The 21,001-nt window shown below is 37.1% G+C and overlaps 1 pseudogene; it reads right to left on the bottom strand.

The window, feature by feature from the left end:
- Positions 1 to 3,876: 3,876 nt before the first annotated feature.
- LOC110917865 lies at positions 3,877 to 15,886 on the bottom strand (annotated as a pseudogene).
- Between the last annotated feature and the right edge of the window lie 5,115 nt (positions 15,887 to 21,001).

The following is a 21,001-nucleotide window of genomic DNA, read 5'->3' as shown; positions in this document are numbered from 1 at the left end:
AGTTAATTATATGCAAGAAAAATAATTATTTCTTGAGGAACAATTACATGGGAAGTTCATGTAGTATATTTGTAATTATTTGTTGGGTTCTTGAGTCTCCATATTAGGGAGACGAAGAAGGAAAAGTTATAAGGTGGGGTTGTCGGAGTGGTGATCCCCGAAAAACGGGTGGGTGAAGGGAGGATATGGTTGGGGGCAGAAGATGGTTAAGCAAAGCCATAGGGGTTTTATTATGCCAACTCAACGTGACCTTAACACCACCTCATATGGGGACTTTAAAGCTCATTTCTTTAACATCCCTATAATAGTTTAAAGTCTCTATCATCATTACTTAATTATTATTTTTTTATTTAAATTAAATATTATTTAATTTTGATATATTAATTTAAATTTAAATAACAAGAATAAAATATAAAACCTATAATTTCAATAAAAAAAATACAATGTTACTTAAAAATAAGTACAAACCTAAAAATGCTTAAAAGGTTAAAATAGGTTAACTAAAAATACACATCTTCACTCGTCGTCTCCTCCTTCATCACAATCAAACCATAGGTGCTCGGTCAGATCAGCTCGATGGGTAAGGTGTGTGTCCCCGTCACGTATCCTCGCTAGGATTACTTCTTTTTGAGCGTAGGTGAGTAGTGAGTTCGTCGGTTGGTTATCTTCATCATAATTCTATGCACAAACGCTCTACCTGAGTCCTTCAATATCATGTTATGCAAGATTATTTACGTATACATGACGTTTCTCATTTTACTCTTTTCAAGTATCCTCGACGGTTGGGCAATGATAGACTAACTTTTTTTTAATACACTGAAAGCCCGTTCGACATCTTTTCTTTCTGACTCTTGTTTCTTCTTGTAATACAATCTTTTTTCGTCATCTAGACACGTAGCCCACTCCGGATAAATACCGTCAACAAGATAATACTAATACTCCACATCGTTTGCATAGAATGAAGTATTTGGTGCAACACTATCAATGACATCTCGAAAAAACCCGAAGATTGTAAAACAGCGATGCCATTGTTCATACCGGCCATGCCAAAGTACGCATGCCAAATCTATAAATCTTCAAACCCCACCGCTTGTAGTATTAGGGTAGGACCCTCGTAGTCACCACAATGGTGTTGCCCTTTCCAAGCGGTTGGACAGGCCGCCCACTCCCAGTGCATGCATTCAAGACTACCCAACATCCCAGGAAACCAGTGTATCCACTAATGGGCCTCGTATACATGTGGAATGTCAGTAACGGTCGACATCCTCAAATATAGCCTCCTGTAAAGAAAATTAACACCGAACATAATAGTTTTAATAAACTATAAATTAACACAATAATAATAATAATAATAATAATAATAATAATAATAATAATAATAATAATAATAATAATAATAATAATAATAATAACAACAACAACAATAACAACAACAATAACAAATACCTTCACAGAAATTATCAAGACAGTCACGACAACTTCTGGCTAACATCCTTAAATATTCGTCCCACGCATCACTCGCTGTGTCATACGCAAGTTGCCGGATTACGGCAGTACACTTTTGTATTCTATAGAAATGGATATTGGCCAGCAAGATCATTAGAAATTCTTAATAAAAGACGACGGCCCATATGAAACCGGCGCCTAAAATGTGCATCGTCGTACAACAGATTTTTACCAAAATAATTGTGCATTAGACGTTCATGAGCACCTAACCGATCTCGTTCAAGAGGCGTTTGTCTGCTACGCGTTGTAGACGATTCGGCTTCTTCTCGCTAATATTGAATCGCCTGCGTCACTATAAGCATAACGTCGATCATTCCGTCAGATTAAGAGTTGGATGAATCAGATGAAGAGTGAGATGACATTTTTGTTATAAAAATGATTAGAGAGAATGTGTATGTTTTAGTGATTGGTGTGTGTTTTAGTTTGTAATTAGTTTGTGTAAAAATATATGTATATATATTAAGAAAATTTTAGTTTTTTTTTAGATAAGACCGTTGGTAACAGTCATGTTAACCAAGAATAATAGTGCAAAAACGTTCGTTAGGGCTATGGTGGAATGAACTATGGCATCCCCTATATGGTGTCTGGGAAATGGGGAGGGGACGTTATGGGGCGTTAGCGACGGTATACCACACCCCTGACCTTAGGGTGAAGGTTGTTTGGTATTTTCTTTTTTGACCGGCAAACCTTACTCTCTACCTACACCAACTAAATTACACCATATCCCACTTTGGAGATCGAACTTGCCACCAAGAGGGTTCATTGGCCAATGTGTTGATTATATGGACAAAATACATTGGTTTTTGTGTGGCCTTGGAGCAACATTTGAAACTTTATCAGTTGATGTACTAGTAGCCATAGCCAAACCTGGTCCAATCTTTTTACTACTTAATCTCCCAAGCCGAGAGACAGGAATTGTTTCTTCGGTCTCTACATGGCTCGACTACACCTCTGGTTGCCTTCATCGCTCACCTGCCACATTTTTCTTCTAGTAACCACAACCGTGATTGCTAACATAACTCTTATCATTGTGGTCATTCGGGTGGTCATGAACATATTCGCCATTCCCCACATTGTCACTTTTGTTGTAAGGATGGTCACTATGCAAATTGTTATCCTAATATACCATCATATGCCAGTTAGGCGTTGCCTCCAGTAGCAAATTTAGCCCAATCGTTTCATGCCTAGTGTCATGTTAACTCTTCTACTCCGAATTGGTATGTTGACTCAGGTGCAACTGCTCATATAAATCTATCTTTCGATAATGTCAACAACGCCTCTCTATATTTGTGTAATTTTAAGGTGGCTTTTAGAAACGGTAATGCTCTACGTATTTAATATAGGTTCTTCCAGAGCTTTTAATAATGTTCAGTTGCGTGATACCTTGGCCCTTGGTTATTCCTAATTTATCAAAGAATCTTTTATAGATAAGCAAACTCACATAAGATAATCCAGTGGAGTGGATATGAGGTCTTGTTTTCTTAACCGTTATTTACTTTATAGATAAGCAAACTCACATAAGATAATCCAGTGGATGTCATATTTTCTTAACCGTTATTTACTATTTAGGATAGACTTACGAAACAAATACAAGCACGACGCGAATGTGAAAAGGATTATATGTGCTTCATGACGGCCATCAAGTGTTGCTGGCCGTTTTTAGTTCGAGACACGAGCTTCTTTTGAGATTTGACATAATAGATTAGGGCATGCGACTCTATCTTTCGATAATGTCAACAACGCCTCTCTATATTTGTGTAATTTTAAGGTGGCTTTTAGAAACGGTAATGCTCTACGTATTTAATATAGGTTCTTCTAGAGTTTTTAATAATGTTCAGTTGCGTGATACCTTGGCCCTTGGTTATTCCTAATTTATCAAAGAATCTTTTACAGATAAGCAAACTCACATAAGATAATCCAGTGGATATGATGTCTTATTTTCTTAACCGTTATTTACTTTATAGATAAACACACTCACATAAGATAATCCAGTGGATGTCATATTTTCTTAACCGTTATTTACTATTTAGGATAGACTTACGAAACAAATACAAGCACGACGCGAATGTGAAAAGGATTATATGTGCTTCATGACGGCCATCAAGTGTTGCTGGCCGTTTTTAGTTCGAGACATGAGCTTCTTTTGAGATTTGACATAATAGATTAGGGCATGCGACTTTTGATACAATTTTCCTCTCGAATAAGTTAGGTTGCCTATTTGTAACATCATTTTTACCTAAACCAAGTGTTTATTCTTATAACACCCCGCCCATTTTAGGGCTGACGTGTCACTGTCACTTATAACAGTAATCAAAATCAAACATCATTCCATTAAATAATTTAAAATATTACAACAGCTTATGCTAATTCCAAAAAAAAAATCTTTAAGACACACAAAACAATTACCATATAAGACACACAAACATATAAACTCTTGTGATCTTCAACTAATTAGAAATTTGGTCAGAATTTTCATCTGAGTTTAAGTAAAATCTTCCGAGACATTCGGATGCCTTCTTAACCTAGCCAATAAATGGCACTTTTACAAAGTCTCAAAAATCATAAGGAAAAAAAAAATCTAAATCAATTTAATTACCTCATCATCCCAATTTGTTCTCCAATTCATATATGCAAGGCTAATAGTCTGCGTTACAACACCACCTATCATTCCGATCCATATACCCTATCATGTAAAGGGAATTTATGATCATAGGATTGCCCATAAAATAAAATCAAGATTTTTGTTTCTAAGGAATAAACCTTTATATATGTTGTACCTTAACTTGAAGAGATGTTGTATATCCGAGCAAAGCTCCTAATGGGATACCGATCAAGTAATAGCAAACGAGGTTAACGATTGCAACAGCTCCCTGCATACCTCCTCCAATTGCCACCCCTGGCCGGTGACAAAACATTTTAGACTCAAAAATGACTAAAATTTACAAAAAGAGTAAGTGTGTACGTGTTGACAAAACATTTTAGACTCAAAAATGACTAAAATTTAGCAGGACCGAAAAGGATAGAAGCAAATAAAGATCCAATACGGTGTCTGCAACTCTTTCATCATCCGTGAACAAATATGCCAGTTTTTTGCCAAACAACAAACAAAGAACAAAGAAGAACACCCCAATTGCGATGGAAGTCCCCAACAAGACTTGTATAGAAAACCTTACTGCTTTCGCATTTCCTCTCCCTAATTCATTGGCCACCCGGACACTTTATACGTGTAACATGTTCAAGTTACAATCATAGTCATATCCGTCATGTACACGAATATAAAAGAAAATATATTGAAGGACAAAAACATAGTATTGGCAAATCAATGGATCAAAGCATATAGAAATGTAATTATTGGAATATTCTAAATGAACCATCATATGATCACTCACTATGCAGCACCTAAGAACAGTGGCGAAGCTTGAGATTTTCGACGGGGGTCGAAAACGTATATACCCAAAAATTTCTATAAAACGGGGGGTGAAAACATATATACCCAAAAATTTCTATACGAAAACTACATATTCTCCACTACTGAGCGAAAAGTTCGGGGGGTCGGCCGCCCCCTCCCGCCCCCACTATGCTTCGCCAATGCCTAAGAAACCAAGGCTTATCATAAACTCCCACGCATTAAGGTTTAGGCTGTAAAAAATTTGCAAAAAAACGAGTTTTATCTCCTAAAATTAATCAAAATAGGATAAATAGTAACACAATTTGATAGCAAATGGAGAAGGCAGATATTACAACTTCGGCGTTTGCCATGTATCCAGCAAGTAAGACTAGAACAGCATTGTACCATAACTCCAAACTACATATTAATTAAGAGCAAACGTAAAACTACGGATTTGACAATCAAAGTAAAATATTGACCATGTTTATCAGAGATAGTTGTTTCATATCAACCATGCTACTATAGGTGTTTCATATTTGGTATTGTTCTTTATTTTAAAGCATGTCTAATTGGTTTGAAACGTTAGTAAGAATTATATGGTAAAAACATCACATTTGCACATTTCTCTGTCACAAGCTTATAGTTACCTTTTAACTTTTGTAAATTTGTTTTGCAAAAGTTAGTGAAGAAACGAGCTACAGGTTATTGGTGATCTTGGTAACATCAAGCCATTTAGGACTTACTTAAATACCAAATGAGAAAGAAAAACCACTGATTCAAGTTAGGATGTGTGAAATATACATTCAAACAAAACTTCAACTCGAAAGTGATTCACAAGATTTAGAAAGCTATCCGGACAAATTTGAAATGTGAAACTTAGATATGTTGCAAAGAGGATGGGTCGATTCTAGGAGTGTTAAATGGATTGTGTTATATACTTACCAGAGCATCACACCAGAGGATATTGAGAGCTTTATGACAGGAACAAGATCCTTAAAAGCAGCTACCGTAAACCCTTTCCATGAATTAGGACACCATCCTCCAAAAATGTATATGAATTCTCCGATCACAAGAAACCACGAAGACATTGATAGTGCAATCATGGCACCTGAGATCCCCATGTTCAGCTTATACACAAAAAGTAGTGACAAAGCTATATGGATAACAAACCGAACAGCCGAAAGCCATGCAATGATCATATTCTTTAATTGGGATTGTAAATACATTTGTATAGTCAGGCTAAAAACATATTTATAGACAAATGGGATGAACCATAAAGATATGTATCCACCACTGTTTGCTATCGGTTCTTCCTCACCCAAGTTTGAAAATTTGGGTACCAAAGATCAAAATCGGGAGCAAAATGGTCAAGGTAATCAAGTCAACGATCCATGATCTTCGCAAGTAAATGCCCATCATGTGATGTTGTCCAGCTCCAAATGCTTGTCCACAAAGGGTTTCGGTTGCACGAGACATTCCTAACTGTCGATAAAAGTGAAACATAATTGTAGGAAATGGTTGATAAGTTACCTTATGTGTTGACTTTTTAGAAGGGTCTACATATTCCCACACCTTAATGCCTATTTCCACACCCTTCAAGACGCCTCGTATACACCTATACGAGGCGTATAGGGTTTCGTTTCCCGACCAGCTTCTGCACCTCGTACAACGTCACATCAGTCACATCAGACGGGGAGTCTAGGCCTGTACGAGGGACCAATACGAGGGTACTTAGACGCCTCGTATATGTCTATACGAGGCGTCTTGCTGACTGATTTGACTATGATGAGACTATGTGTCTGACATGACTTAAAGGCATACGGGGAGTAAAGAGCTATACGAGGCGTCTATATCTCACATAAAATGCAACATACAGTGCATTCTTGGTCCACACCCGAGCATTCAACAAACACTCACATTCACACATTCTGTTTCTTCTTGTATTTATTCGAAAGACACTCTTGTTGTTTGTATTTGCGTTCTTATCATCCCGGAGTGTTGAAATGTCATCATATTGGGACGACAACTATATCTTCGGGCAGTATTCTAGCGAAAACTGGGGGCACGAAAGCGTTCCGGTAACAGTTATTAGCTTAAATGTTTTAATTACTTGTTGTTTTAGTTTATTATTTACTAATGATGATACGGTTGTCTATTTTGGAGGAGTCTGGCGTTCCCGATTCTAATGAGCAAGAGGAGGTTGTGTCTAGTATACAAGGAAAACAAAACAGCCCGTTTCTAGATTTGAACAAGCATCCTCCTGTTGATGAAACAACCCCTGTAGATGACTCATACCATGCTAGTGGATACGGAGGAAACGGTGGATACGGAGGAGACGGTGGATACGGAGGAGACGGTGGATACGGAGGAGACCGTGGATACGGAGGAGGAGACGGTGGATACGGAGGAGACTGTGGATACGGAGGAGACCGTGGATATGGAGGAGACAGTGGATACGGAGGAAACGGTGGATACGGAGGAGACCGTGGATACGGAGGAGACCGTGGATACGGAGGAGACAGTGGATATGGTGGATACGGTGGATACGGTGGATACGGAAGAGACGGTGATCATCAGCAATTCATTTCCCCGGGCACTCCTTACGTTCATCAAAACAATCCGGACGTTGGAGGATATGGTGGTTATGGTGGATATGGTAGATATGGTGGTGAGGCACCTCCCATCCTGGACAGTCCGTACTTAAAAAAGCAGGTATAAATTACTATTTTATTATTAATATTTTATTATTATTGTTATTTATTTATTATTTATTATTATTATTATTATTATTATTATTATTAATATTGTCGATGTTACAGGTTTTTAACTCTTTAGATGAACTAAAGAAACGGATACAAGAAATAGCAAACGCGGATGGTTTCGTTATTGTCACCCGTCGATCAAAGAAAATCGGGGGAAGAACCGGGAGGGTATGGCTTGAATGTGACCGTGGTGGTGAGCACCAGAGTACAGCAACACTTAGAAAAGCTGGAAGCAAAAAAACCGGTTGCCCGTTTTACCTGTTGGCTGTCCGAAACCACCCGTATGAAACCTGGGAGATAAAAGACGGAACAATTGAACATAACCACGAACTTTGTGAGGACCTGTCGGCCCACGCGTTTGTGCGAAGGTTTACTCCAAGCGAAATGAAACTGATCGAGCAGCTGACAGCTCAAAACATGGAGCCGCGCAAAATATTTCAAACGATAAGGAAGTAGGACCCCGACAGGTTTCATGTTCAGAAAGACGTTCAAAACGTTGTAGCGAAGATTAGAGCCGAACAAAGAGAAGGATTGACTCCCATGCAGTCACTAGAAAACGTGCTGATAAACAACGACTTTATTTACGAGACACGGGAAGAACCCGGAACAGAGATCGTAACAGAGATCTTCTTTCTTCATCGGGACTCAAGAGTCATGTGGCGTGCATTCCCCCACGTCAAGCTGATCGATGCGACGTACAAGACAACATATACAATATGCCCTTTATCTAGATTGTTGGTATGACGCCTACCAACAAATCGTTTATTATCGCGCATGCCGTTGTTAGTAAAGAACGGGGTGATAACTTTGTGTGGGTGCTTGAGAGGGTTAAGTCAATGTTGGATGAATGTATGGAGCCACGTGTGATTTTAACGGATAGAGACCTAGCCCTTATGGGCGTGTGTGCTAAAGTATTTCCAGATGCCTCCAGGCTTCTTTGCAGGTGGCACATACAACAGAATGTTATGAAGCACTGCAAGGGTGCCTTCACAGACGAAGACTAGAAGAAATTTTTGTCATTCTGGAGGACATTGATTGAGTCTCCATCCATACCCATCTACGAGTACCACTTGCGCAACATGCGAAAGCGACTTGTGGAGTGCAAACGTTCTAGTAAGTTTTTCTAATAACATACGACTCACCTATGCAAATTTTATTAAATTATTTTTACTTTTTAGGAGTCTTCAAATACGTGTACGATAACTGGCTAAAAGACTATAAGGAGATGTTCGTCTTTACGTGGACTGATAAGAGGCGCAACTTTGGTAATCGTACCACAAACAGAGTTGAGAGCCAACACGCCAACTTAAAGAGATACGTCTTAGATAGGAGCTCGCTGGACCGTGTAGTTGGTTGTGTCCGGGATATAGTTGAGACACAGTTCGGTGAAATAAGGAAGACTTTTCGAGAAAGCATCGAAAAAACAATGAAACACCACAAACACCCGATGTTTCAACACCTACTTGGAAAAGTATCCCATACAGCCCTTGACTTGTTGCATGGAGAGGCAATTAGGAAGCTAGATGTCTTGGAGCGCTTTCATTCATCATGTGGTTGCCAAATGTGGCACAGCTGTGGGTTGCCCTGTGCTTGTAGGATAGAAAAGTACATGCGTGAAGGTAATAATTGTTAAACGTACAACACTTGTGTGATATATTTCCTTTTTTTCATTTTACTTAAACAATGTTGTTTTTAACCGTGCATAGCGTCCGATTCAACTCGAAGACATAGACGTCTTCTGGCGGAAACTTAACTTCCAAAGTTGTAAATTGATAGACGATGACGTTGACGTGATCAAAGAGCTAAATATTGTTAGACAACAATTAGAGTCGCACCCCCCAGCTAAGCAAAAAAGCCTGATGTCAAAGATTAAAGCGGTGTTGACTCCAAAGAAATCTACCAAGAAACCACCGGTTGTCCAACAAAATACTCGTGGCCGACCAACAACAAAGCAGGTACAAGAAAGGTTGGACGAGGCCTCTCGTATAGATGATGAAGAATTGAGGAGAAGCTCCTTCGGTGATGCAAACACGTGCTTTGAAGGTTCACGACAAAGTAAGTACGATAAACCTCGCCACAGCTCGTACGTTCCATCACAGGCCTCTCAACAGTCGGTTATATGGTCCCAAAAACCCAAAGCGAGCCTAAGCCGTTCAAAGAGTTCTAAGAAGAAAGAGACATGAGATGATCACGGTTTTCCTTTAATCATTGGGGACGAGTACGTGGGAATCATCGAACGGTTTAAGTCTGCCATTCCGCCAGTGTTCCATCCGTACGTCTCGTGCATACGAGATGTGATGTCGGACGGTCATTGTGGGTTTCGGTCTGTGGCTGTGGGCTTAGGTATGGATCAGAGTTCATGGGGGCTCATTCGAAGGGACCTTGTCCAAGAAATGGATCAGATTGAATCGATCTGGTTCCCAATATTTGAAGCATGGGATGAAGGTTATTTTTACACGCATCGTCAGGGCGTAATTTGGGATTCAGTGGCCGGTTGTGGGGAGGATCACTGGATGGACTTCCCCTTAGCAGGACTTCTTATTGCACAAACGTACGGTATCAGGGTGCACCTGTTAACGACAACCATGGGTGCGAGTTCCACTTACTTCCCGATACTAAGTCCTCCGGCTAATCAACAACCATTATTCATAACGCTTACACATGTTAACGAGAACCACTTCATACATGTTAAGCTGGAAGGGAATTATCCTATGCCACCAGCACACGGGCTATGGTTGACCCACCGAAGACCCCATACAGAACAATGGGAAGATATGTACTTGCCACATCTAGAATGGTATACATCGATAATGAATCCTCCGCCAAGATCAAACCCCAGTCTTAATTACATAGATAGTTATACGGAAGAATGATTTTTGTAATTAATAGTATTTTTTTGTAATTAATAGTATTTTTTTGTAATTAATAGTATTTTTTTGTAATTAATAGTATTTTTTTTTGTAATTAATAGTATTTTTTGTATTAATTCCTATAATTTTCTACAATTTCTATAATTTTTATTATAATTTCTATCATTATTCTATAATTAGAATTCATTAAAACAGGTTAATAACATTTTTATAAAAAAAAATACAAATATACGACTCGTATAGAGCTAGGCTGGTCGTATATGATTGACCAAAAGACCATTTAGCCCCTGATATGCCCCCAATCTAGGCTTATTTCAGGGGCTAAAAAGTCATTCTACTTTCACCAGACGCCTCGTATAGAGCTATACGGGTCGTCTATTTGAGCGGGTTTTTGAAAATTTGAATTTTGAATATTTGAATATCAAAATTTGAATTTTTTGAAAAAGGACGATTCGTATAGACCTATACGTGTAGTCTATTGGGGCGGCAACAACTCTTTTTTTTTAAATTTGAATTTTGAAAATATTTTATGTTAATTACTAATATACCCCTGAAAGTCCCCAGTATAGCCCTTTAACAGGGGCTTAAAGGTAATTTAACAACCTGGACGACTCGTATAGGTATGTACGAGTCATACAACTGAGGCGGCAACTTTTACAGTTTTTCCTTTTTTAATTATTAAAAAATATTTATTAAATGACCATTTTGCCCCAGTAAAGCCCCTAGTATAGGCATTATTCAGGGGCAAAATGGTAATTAACCACTCCAGAAATATCTTTTTGGTTTGGTTAATTACCATTTTGCCCCTGAAAAATGCCTATACTGTGGGCTATACAGGGGAAAAATAGTCATTTAATAAAAAGCCTAGACGAGTCGTATAGGTCTGTACGAGTCGTCTATGCCTCGTATAAGACTGGGGGCCTAGACGACACTGGTTATCACCCCCAAACAAAAAAAAACACATATGCGGAGCAGACTCACCTATACGCCTCGTACGTATTTCGACCGTATTTTTGAAGATTTGAAGCATCACTGGTACGTATTTCATCCCGTAGTTTAGTATTTTTGCCTCGTTTTTGCCTTTAGACTGTAGGTTTGCCCTGAAATTTGGTTTTTGTTGGGTTTTGGGGGTTTGAATCAAATGTTGAAGATGAAGCACTAGAACAGGACGCCGAGTATAGCCCTATACGAGGGCTATACGAGGATCTGAATTTTTTTTTAGTAATGTTATTATTATTTTATTATTATTATTAATATTGTTTATTCATTATTATTATTATTAATTATTATTATTATTATTATTATTATTATTATTATTATTATTTATTGTTATTAATATTATCATTATTAATATTATTATTATTTTTATTATTATTGTTATTATTATTGTTATTATTATTATTATTAATTATTATTATTATAAATATTATTATTATTTATTAATTATTATTATTACTATTATTAATATTATTATTGTTTATGTTATCATTATTATTATTATTCTTATTATTTATTTATTTATTATTATTATTATTGTTATTATTATTATTGTTAATATTATTATTATTAATATTATTATTATTATTTATTATTGTTATTAATATTATCATTATTAATATTATTATTATTTTTATTATTGTTCTTATTATTATTATTGTTAATATTATTATTATTAATATTATTATTATTATTATTAATGTTATTATTATTATAAATATTATTATTATTTATTAATTATTATTATTATTATTATTATTATTATTATTATTATTATTATTATTATTATTATTATTATTATTATTATTATTATGGGTAGGGATATGGTAAAAAGTGTCTAAAATGTAAAAAGGGTAAGAAGTGTTTTAAACCATTGGATATTTGATCTAATGGTTGAGATCAATAGGGTATAAAATGTAAATTGTGTTTTAATTAGAAGGACCTTATGTAAAATTAAAGGGCAATAGTAACTTTTCCAACGTTTCAAATATGGTAACCGTTTCAAAATCCCCATCAATCTTCTATAAATCAGCGAATTTATGGTAACTGTTTCAAAACCCCCCATCAATCTCCTAAAAAATCAGCGAATTTCTCGTACTGAAATAAATTCTTCGATTTCCTTCACAACAACTTTTTATAACACTATAAAGAACATTATATTACATAATAAAACACTATAGGAAGATATAACACTATCTGTTTACTTTAAGATACTATACATAAATAAAACACTGTTGATGGGGGATAAAACACTATGAAAAGGAACAATATATTACATGATAAAACACTATAGGAAGATATAACACTGTCTGTTTACTGTAAGACACTATACAGAATAAAACACTATTGATGAGGATAAAATACTATGAAAAGGAACAGTATATTACGTTACATGATAAAACACTATAGAAAGATATAACACTATCTGTTTACTGTACGACACTATACAGAATAAAACACTATTGATGGGGATAAAACACTATGAAAAGGAGATTAAAGATACCTGTACATAATATAACACTATTGACTGGGGAATATAACACTACAACACGAACTTACCGTAAACAATTAAATGTATAGAACAAATCGAATTCGAATCACATCCCTAATATATCGCCTGATATTTTTGGCAGTTATCTTTGGAAATCAATTAATTGATAAGAATGGACAATTACTAATATACCCTTTTGAGTTAATTAAGATAAGGGACACTTGTCGTTCCCAAATTATTTCTCACACTTCTCACAAAAGTTGGACTTTTTACAGGATCCTCTACCTTATTATTATTATTATTATTAATATTATTATTAATGTTATTATTATTATTATTGTTAATATTGTTATTATTATTATTGTTATTATTATTATTATTATTATCATTTATTTATTTATTATTGTTTTTATACGTATACGGTATTTATTTGCAGATTGATTATGGAGGACGATCTGCTTTAGGTCGATGACATTCACGTAGAGCCAGTTCAGCAGGGTCCACGACGGAGACGGCGGCCGCCTGTGGATTCGCTGCAGGGGCATCAGTATCTAGAGTTTCCCGACGGCACCGATGCCGCCCGTCATTGCCAGAAGCTTAGGAGGATGCACATTGGATCGCATGCAGCGATCGACTGGGATGCGATAGATGGGATTGCTGAGACGCCGAGAGTGTGTCGGTTTATACCTGTCGATTCGCCGTGGCATCGTCTTTTTGATTTTGCGCACACGCCGACCTACAGGGAGCTGCTGGTCGAGTTCCTTTCGTCATTCACATTTCACCCTCCTGGGGTCCCAGTGCCGCTTCCGCACCCAGGTGCTCCCCCTCCGCCTGAGGTTTCTTTCAGGCTTGCTTGCGTTATGCGTTCGATGACGCTAGCAGAGTTTGCGGTGCATTGTGGTTTATACATGCAGGGGGAGATCGAGACTGAGATTTACATAGCGGGGCTAGTGGTGGTTGCCAAACCCATTCTTGTAGGGTTTTGGCAGGTGATTGCGGGGGAGAATCATTGGGAGCACGACAAGTCGAAGGGGAGGGTGTCGTTTGTTAGGGACCCACTGTACAGGTATGTACGTTTATTATGGCAATTATTGTGATTATATGCATTGTTTATTAATCTCTGTTTATGTATTTCGTTAACACTATCTGCAGGTATCTGCAACATTTGCTCGCTACTTCTATTTCAGCGCGTGGCTACAGCCGTGAGTGGTGTACGACCACAGATCTTTTTTTCCTTTATTGTTTGTTGTATAGGAGGCCGTGCGCGCTAGCACACGGTCTAGCCCAGTACTACGCCTCCGCCCTTACCGGCAGGACCGCGGATTTTTGTATGGCGGGGCGTACGTGACCGTCATTGCCCGTTCATTGGGCCTCGTACCACACCAGGACCCACATCTACAGACGCCGGCAATCATGCCGACGCGGATGGGTTTTCAGTCGCTGTGGGTGATGAAGGTAATCAAGAGGTTCCCCGTTGGCCCGCGGTTTAAAAACCACGAAGGGGTATGGACAGAGGAGCCCCTACCAGAGCATTTCGAGGCCGTTCATCCTCCTGCAGATCCTGCTGATGAAGTGCCCGTGGAGGACCCTCCGGAGGATGTAGACGGTGCAGCGGTGCCACAGCCACCGCCACCTCTCGGTGCGCCTCAGTTTCCACGTCACGTTATTCCAGGTCATGCCCCAAGAGCTGCGCTACATCCGGATGTACGAGCCGAGCTTGATAGTCTCACCGATTTGGTAGGTTGGCTGGTACGGGCCGAGCAGGATAGACGGGAGAGAGAGGGACTACCCCCGATACCGCTTCCACCGGCTCGAGCACCACATCAGCAGCAGCAGCAGCAGCCGCTGCAGAAGCATCATCAGGATTCGGATACAGATTTGGATTTGGATGCATAGACCTGTTGTTTTTATTTTGATTATGAATGTACAAACTTATCTTATATATGTCATATTTTATGTTTGTTTTCAGTTATTCGGTTCTTAATGATTGTTGTCTTAAATTGAGATAATACGGAAACAAAAATATGTTTTGAATATAATACGGAAACAATATATCCCCTGAATATAATACGGAAACAATATTTGAACGAGATAAAATTTTAATCTGAAGAATAATATTAGAAAAGTAAAATGTTAAAAACATTATAATATTTAATCGATATAATATAGTGTAAAAAACAATCACTTTTTTTAAAATAGTTGATTTTTAAAAAACAATAACTTTTTTTATAGTGTAAAAAACAAACAAAAAAAAAAAAAAAACTTTTTTTTAAAACCAAAAAAATTTTCAACCAAAAAACACATCTTCAAAAACTATTAAAAAAACCATACCAAAACCCACCAAAACACCCCTTATTTCAGCAAAAAAAAAAACACCCCGCTTAAGACGCCTCGTATAGGGGTGTATTCTTCGTATAGGGTTTCTTAAACATTGTGCCTGACATCCTCTGAGACCCCCTTGAATTCAGTGCTTAGACGCCTCGTATAGCCCTATACGAAGCGTGTAGGGCACAAAAAGTGTGAAAATAGACAGGGAGGGTGTCCAAATAGTTTCAGCCTTTTAGAATTGTTTCAAATCTGTTGATTCTATTATCAATGATACAAATGAAAGATTGTGGTCCACTTACAAGTATTCCGTTAATAAATCGGACGCTAAGTGTTTGAACCAGTGCGTATCCAGCAAGATCTATGTCGTTGATATGCCCAATAAATGACTGGGTGACAACAATAGTTCCGAATGTAGAAACCCTTGATATGATGCCAGGCAATGCTACCCTCCAAATCCTTTTGGATTCGTCCCATATCCTTTGTGTTAACTCACCTTCCTCCTCTTCACGTGGAAGAAGCCTTGCCTGCATCCCATCATCCATCTTGAAAGCTGAGAATATAACATTTTTCTAATAAATTTTATTCATAAGAATTTTTGTTTACGCATATTTTGCAATTAATTTGGTTATAAATACAATTTTATAATTAGCTCTATATTGGAGTTTTTTTAGCCGACCTTGACCAGTTTTGATACTTTCATGAGCTTGCATAAACTATAAAGCCATGCTCAAGTCCTATCAAGATTGACTCACGAACAACCCTGGTCCAACACACACATCAACAAAGAGTTGGCTCACGTATAACCCTAGTCCAAAACACATCAACAAACAGTTGGTATGTATTTTGAACAACATTAAAAAGTTAGGGACTCCAAGACTAAGTGTATAAATATTCATTATAGTGGTCTATCTTGGAAATTTGTGAAATGAAGTAGTTTTCTGACGTGATTGATATCATCTCTAATTTATGATCTAAACTGATAAATACATGATATCAAATTATCAACTACCATCATCCATCCACCACTTCTTCCTCGTATTATGATTTATGAAGGTACCATGGCTAACCGCCTATCGGGATCATCACCATCATAACCACTACGACACCTACCGCTCGCTGTTGATTGCACCACCACCACCACCACCACCACAACTACTGCTGCTTTCTTGTATTTTAAATTAATCATCTTCATCTTACATTTTACAAACATACTATAAAAAACGTAACAACTTGCAACATTAAGGTCGTGTATTTTAAAACACTAACAAAGAGTATTAAAGTCCAAAGTTTGAAATATTATCACGAGAGAATTGTGATACCCAAACACATATATTTTCCAGCATCAATTGATCTGATTGTTATATATTTGATTTTATTACTAATTATTGATCATAATAATAATAATTTGAAAAACACATGCCATCAAGATACTCGTTTTAAGAAAGTCAATACTTGGATTAACATAAGAAGTGGTGAAAAGCTAAAGAAACTTACTAGTTAGAGGAAACAAGAGGAGAGACCACAAACGAAGCAGAAGCACGGACCAATATTAAAAATGAATAGGTTGAACTCCTTTTAAAGTTTTAAGCTAAGACTATGGGGTATGGGGCGGGGGTTGGAGAGAAACGCCCAAGTCACCACCCCAGGTGGGCTTGGGTTTGGGCGTGGCCCCATTGGCTGGGATTTAGCCTGGGCGTTGGGCGGGGCTACTCACATGACATGGTGAAACCTCATTGGCCAAAAGCACTAGCCACGCCACCCCAGCCACACCTCACCATACCCCTTTGAAATTGACTTTTGGTCTTGGATTCCCCATACTTCACGTGTCGCACTATGCCCCTAACCCACGACCTACCATACCCCACGGTCTAAACAAAGGGATAGCGAAGGAGATGACGTGGCCGTTGTTGGGCTTGTCATATAGGTTATTTTGGTATTTTAGTTCTATTTAATAACTTTTAGATATATGTAGGATTGATTGGTGGGGTCATGATGGAAGACAGATACCTCCCTCCTTTTACTTTTATTACCTTTCCTTTTTAGGTGTCACGACGATCAGGGGCGGACTTATTAAGAAACTACGGGTTTTCGGGAACCCATTCGGTTTTTAGTTTTTAGTGTAAATGTATATAATAAACTGAAAAGGAACCCATAAGTAAAATTTAAAGGGAACCCATAAACAAAAAAAAAACCTTGGTTCCACTGGTTATGTCCGCATTACTCTCCCTAAGTTACCCGGGTTCGAATCTTGAATGATCCATAAATAATAGTTTTTGTTCCGTTTTTTTTTTTTAATTTTTTTCTTTTATTTTTCTTTAATGTAATATAAAACCCATTTAGGGTTATAACCCAAAACAACCCGGCGCAGACAGAACAAGAACGAAGAAACATCAGCAGCTCCAAAACATCTCGGCGTTCTTACTCTCCGGCCTCCGCTGCTCCGCCTCCGCCGACGACAGCCTTCACTTTGTTTATCAGAATCAGCGATTAAGGTTAGTCTATCCGATTAATCGATTATCATCCGTTAGATTGAGACTTGATTTGTAGACTTGATTTGTTAACCATCTGTTAGTTTGTTATACATCCGAACATAGGTTCGAATCTTGGTCATGGTGTCTTTTTTTTGGAACATCTTTTATAATTTTATAACCTGCAGCCCACTCGAGCTCAAAGGTTACTTAATGCTTAATGCTATTCAATTAGTAAGGATAAGCACCAATATGTTATCCATTTGAAGCACCAACCTGTTATCCATTTAAGCACAGTTTTTTCCTTGTAAATCCTTGAAGTTAAAAGATTGCCATAGATGTATTAGATAGAATCTAGATATACATGTATTGGTTTTTAGCAATTTTAGTTCTTTTTTCTTTAAACTTGAATTTTTGGGTTAATGCTAATGGAAATTCGATATGAAATTGGGTCTTTATTATGATCCGTGACCCGACCCGGCCCGAAAATTTTAACATATGTTTTTGAAATTTAACTACCCGAAAAAGTGAACCCATAGGAAAAAAATCCTGCATCCGCCACTGACGACGATTCCTGGGTCCAAAAATCGCACTGACCTCCCTCTTTATTTCTTTGTCCTTACTTCCTCTTCATTCTTTCCAAGTTTCCCATCTCCTTCATAGTGTTGTGGTCCAGCCGTATAGAGATGCAATTACATATATAAAAACTTTTTAGTTCATGAGTTGTAAATTGTGTTTTGGGCATCTTTCAAAAAAAACCTTGATTTTTAGTTTTAACTCAAAGGTTTTTACCTTTTGCAATTTTAAACTTACATAATTTGTTTTTTTAACTTTAACAAAAAACTTTTCATTATTTGCAATTTAACTTCACAACTTTTGTAACTTATACTTTTCATCTTCAGGAAATTTTCGTTTTACGTATAGTTCTAAATTATTCGAGTTAATATGACGCAACGTGCATGTGTGGTTCAACGCTGATACCATGTAAGATATGGTAAAAGACTTGATTTACTCATTCATTCAATAACGATTACAATATATAGAGATGCCACGAAACCCTACCTACCAAAAGTGAGCCCGTGGGCTCACACAATATAGTCCAAAAGTTTTTACCTCTATTTTCCCATGTTTGACAGGTTCGTCACAGCACGCATACCCTAGGTCGAGTCAGTGTTGGTGGTCGATGACGGTTGTGTGACATTAGTACTATTTGACACCGTTTTACGCCCCGCCGCAACGCAGGGTGTGCTTTGGGGGGTTTTAAAAAAAATGGTTATGCATATGGTTGTCGTAACGTTGGCTTTGAGGATTTTCCAAAAAAAATGATTTTTTTTTTACTTTTCACCCAAAAGTATTTCATAAATTACTTTTAACCCAAAACTATTTGTTTTATTACTTCTAACCCAAAACTTTTTATCTTTTGCAATCTATCCTCATAACTTTTTTTACTTTCAACTTTGTTCCTTTATAGTTTTCATTTTCCGCAAATTTTTCGCTTCATGGTTGGTTTTAAATTTTGTGACTTAACACATCGCAACGTGCGTCTTTGGTTTAACGTTTTTACGTTTCGTTCTAAATTTTGCGAGTTAATGCGACGCAACATGCGTGTGTGGGTGACTTTTTTACTTCGTCTATTTTTTCCCCGTTTGATAGGTTTAACATAACGTACAGGTTCTAGATCGACTTAGTTATAACTAAAGAATCCCCGATGCATTGCGACGGGTCACAAGCCTAGTTGAACTCAAATTTAATGGAAAAACCTGAAGCTTGATACATTCATGATGAGTATTTGAGTATAGGACTAGATATGAAATTATTTTAAACACTTTCACAAGTATGGGTAGGGGCGGACATACCATTTATCAAGGGGTAACCCCCGCTACCCTTTGACTCGCCGGCGATAGTGTAAAATTTTTTTTTTGTGTTTTTCGGATTTCGTTGCCCCTTAAAAAATATTATGCTACCCCTTTTCAAAGCCCAAATAATTTTTTTTTTCTCATCAGCTTCGTTCACACTTCTCAGTTGAAAGGTTAGACTTCCTCTCATCTTTTTTCTAAAAATTTCTACTGTATTTCAATACTTTTAGGTGACTTCAAGTGTTCATACTTTATCCATGTTCTTGTTCTAGGATTACTAAATTTGTCTCTGACTCTTATTTTATCTTAATTGCAAATTACAATGTTTTCATCATCTAGTTATAGTTATGTGCAATTGTTATAACTTTTTAGGGTTTATGTGAAATTGATTTAGGGCTTATGTTTAATTTTATTTGTCTTGTAAAATTAGGGAATTCGGAAATTGAAAGATGAAAAAGCAAACTCTCATTAGTAGTCTTTTTAAACGAAAATTCCAAGAAAATGATTATTTGGGTCCAACTCCTAGTTCATACATTGTTGATGATAAGCAAGAAAATGAAGATATTGGTCCAAGTTCAAATAATGAAATTGATATGCATGAAAATGAAGATATCGGTCCAACTCCAAGTCCAATTATTACTTCGGCTTCAAATCCTTCAACATGAAACAAAATCGATTTGAATGATCTTCCTTCGGATCCATCCGATAGACCACCTATTACTAGTTATCATCCTAATCAAATAGACGACATAAGAAGAGCATATCTTGTTAAAAAGGCTTTTCAACCACGAGGTCATGACTTTAAATGGACAAACTATTCTAGTGGTCGGAGACGTTTTAATGTTAAATGGTTTGATAAATATCATTGGTAGGAGTATAGCACTAAACAAGAAAAAGCATATTGTTTATGTTGTTACTTGTTTAATGAAAGTGTTGGTAATAAAGGTGGAAGAGAGACTTTTGTAAGTGGAGGCTTTTGCAATTGGAGTAAACCGGGTGTCTTAAAAGAACATGTTGGGTTAGTTAATAGTTTACATAATAAGGCGGCGCAAAAATGTGAAAATCTCTTGAACCAAAAGTGATCCTGTGATGCGAATGAAAAAAGGCTTAACAAAGAAAGAAGGATTGGAAATCGGTATCGATTAATGGAATGTGTTCGTAGTGCGGGATTTTGTTTAGAAAATAGTTTACCGTTTCGTGGTCATGACGAATCTGAAAAGTCTCTTTATAAAGGTATCTTTCTTTCGGTTTTAAAGTTGATTAGTGTGAACAACCTGGATATTGGTAAGTACACTTTAGGGAAGCTTTCAAGCTTTCAAAAATCAAAGAGGAGAA

This window comes from Helianthus annuus, chromosome 16 (assembly GCF_002127325.2).
Source record: "Helianthus annuus cultivar XRQ/B chromosome 16, HanXRQr2.0-SUNRISE, whole genome shotgun sequence".
Taxonomy (NCBI): Eukaryota; Viridiplantae; Streptophyta; class Magnoliopsida; order Asterales; family Asteraceae; genus Helianthus; species Helianthus annuus.
This window is presented reverse-complemented; position numbering and strand designations above follow the sequence as displayed.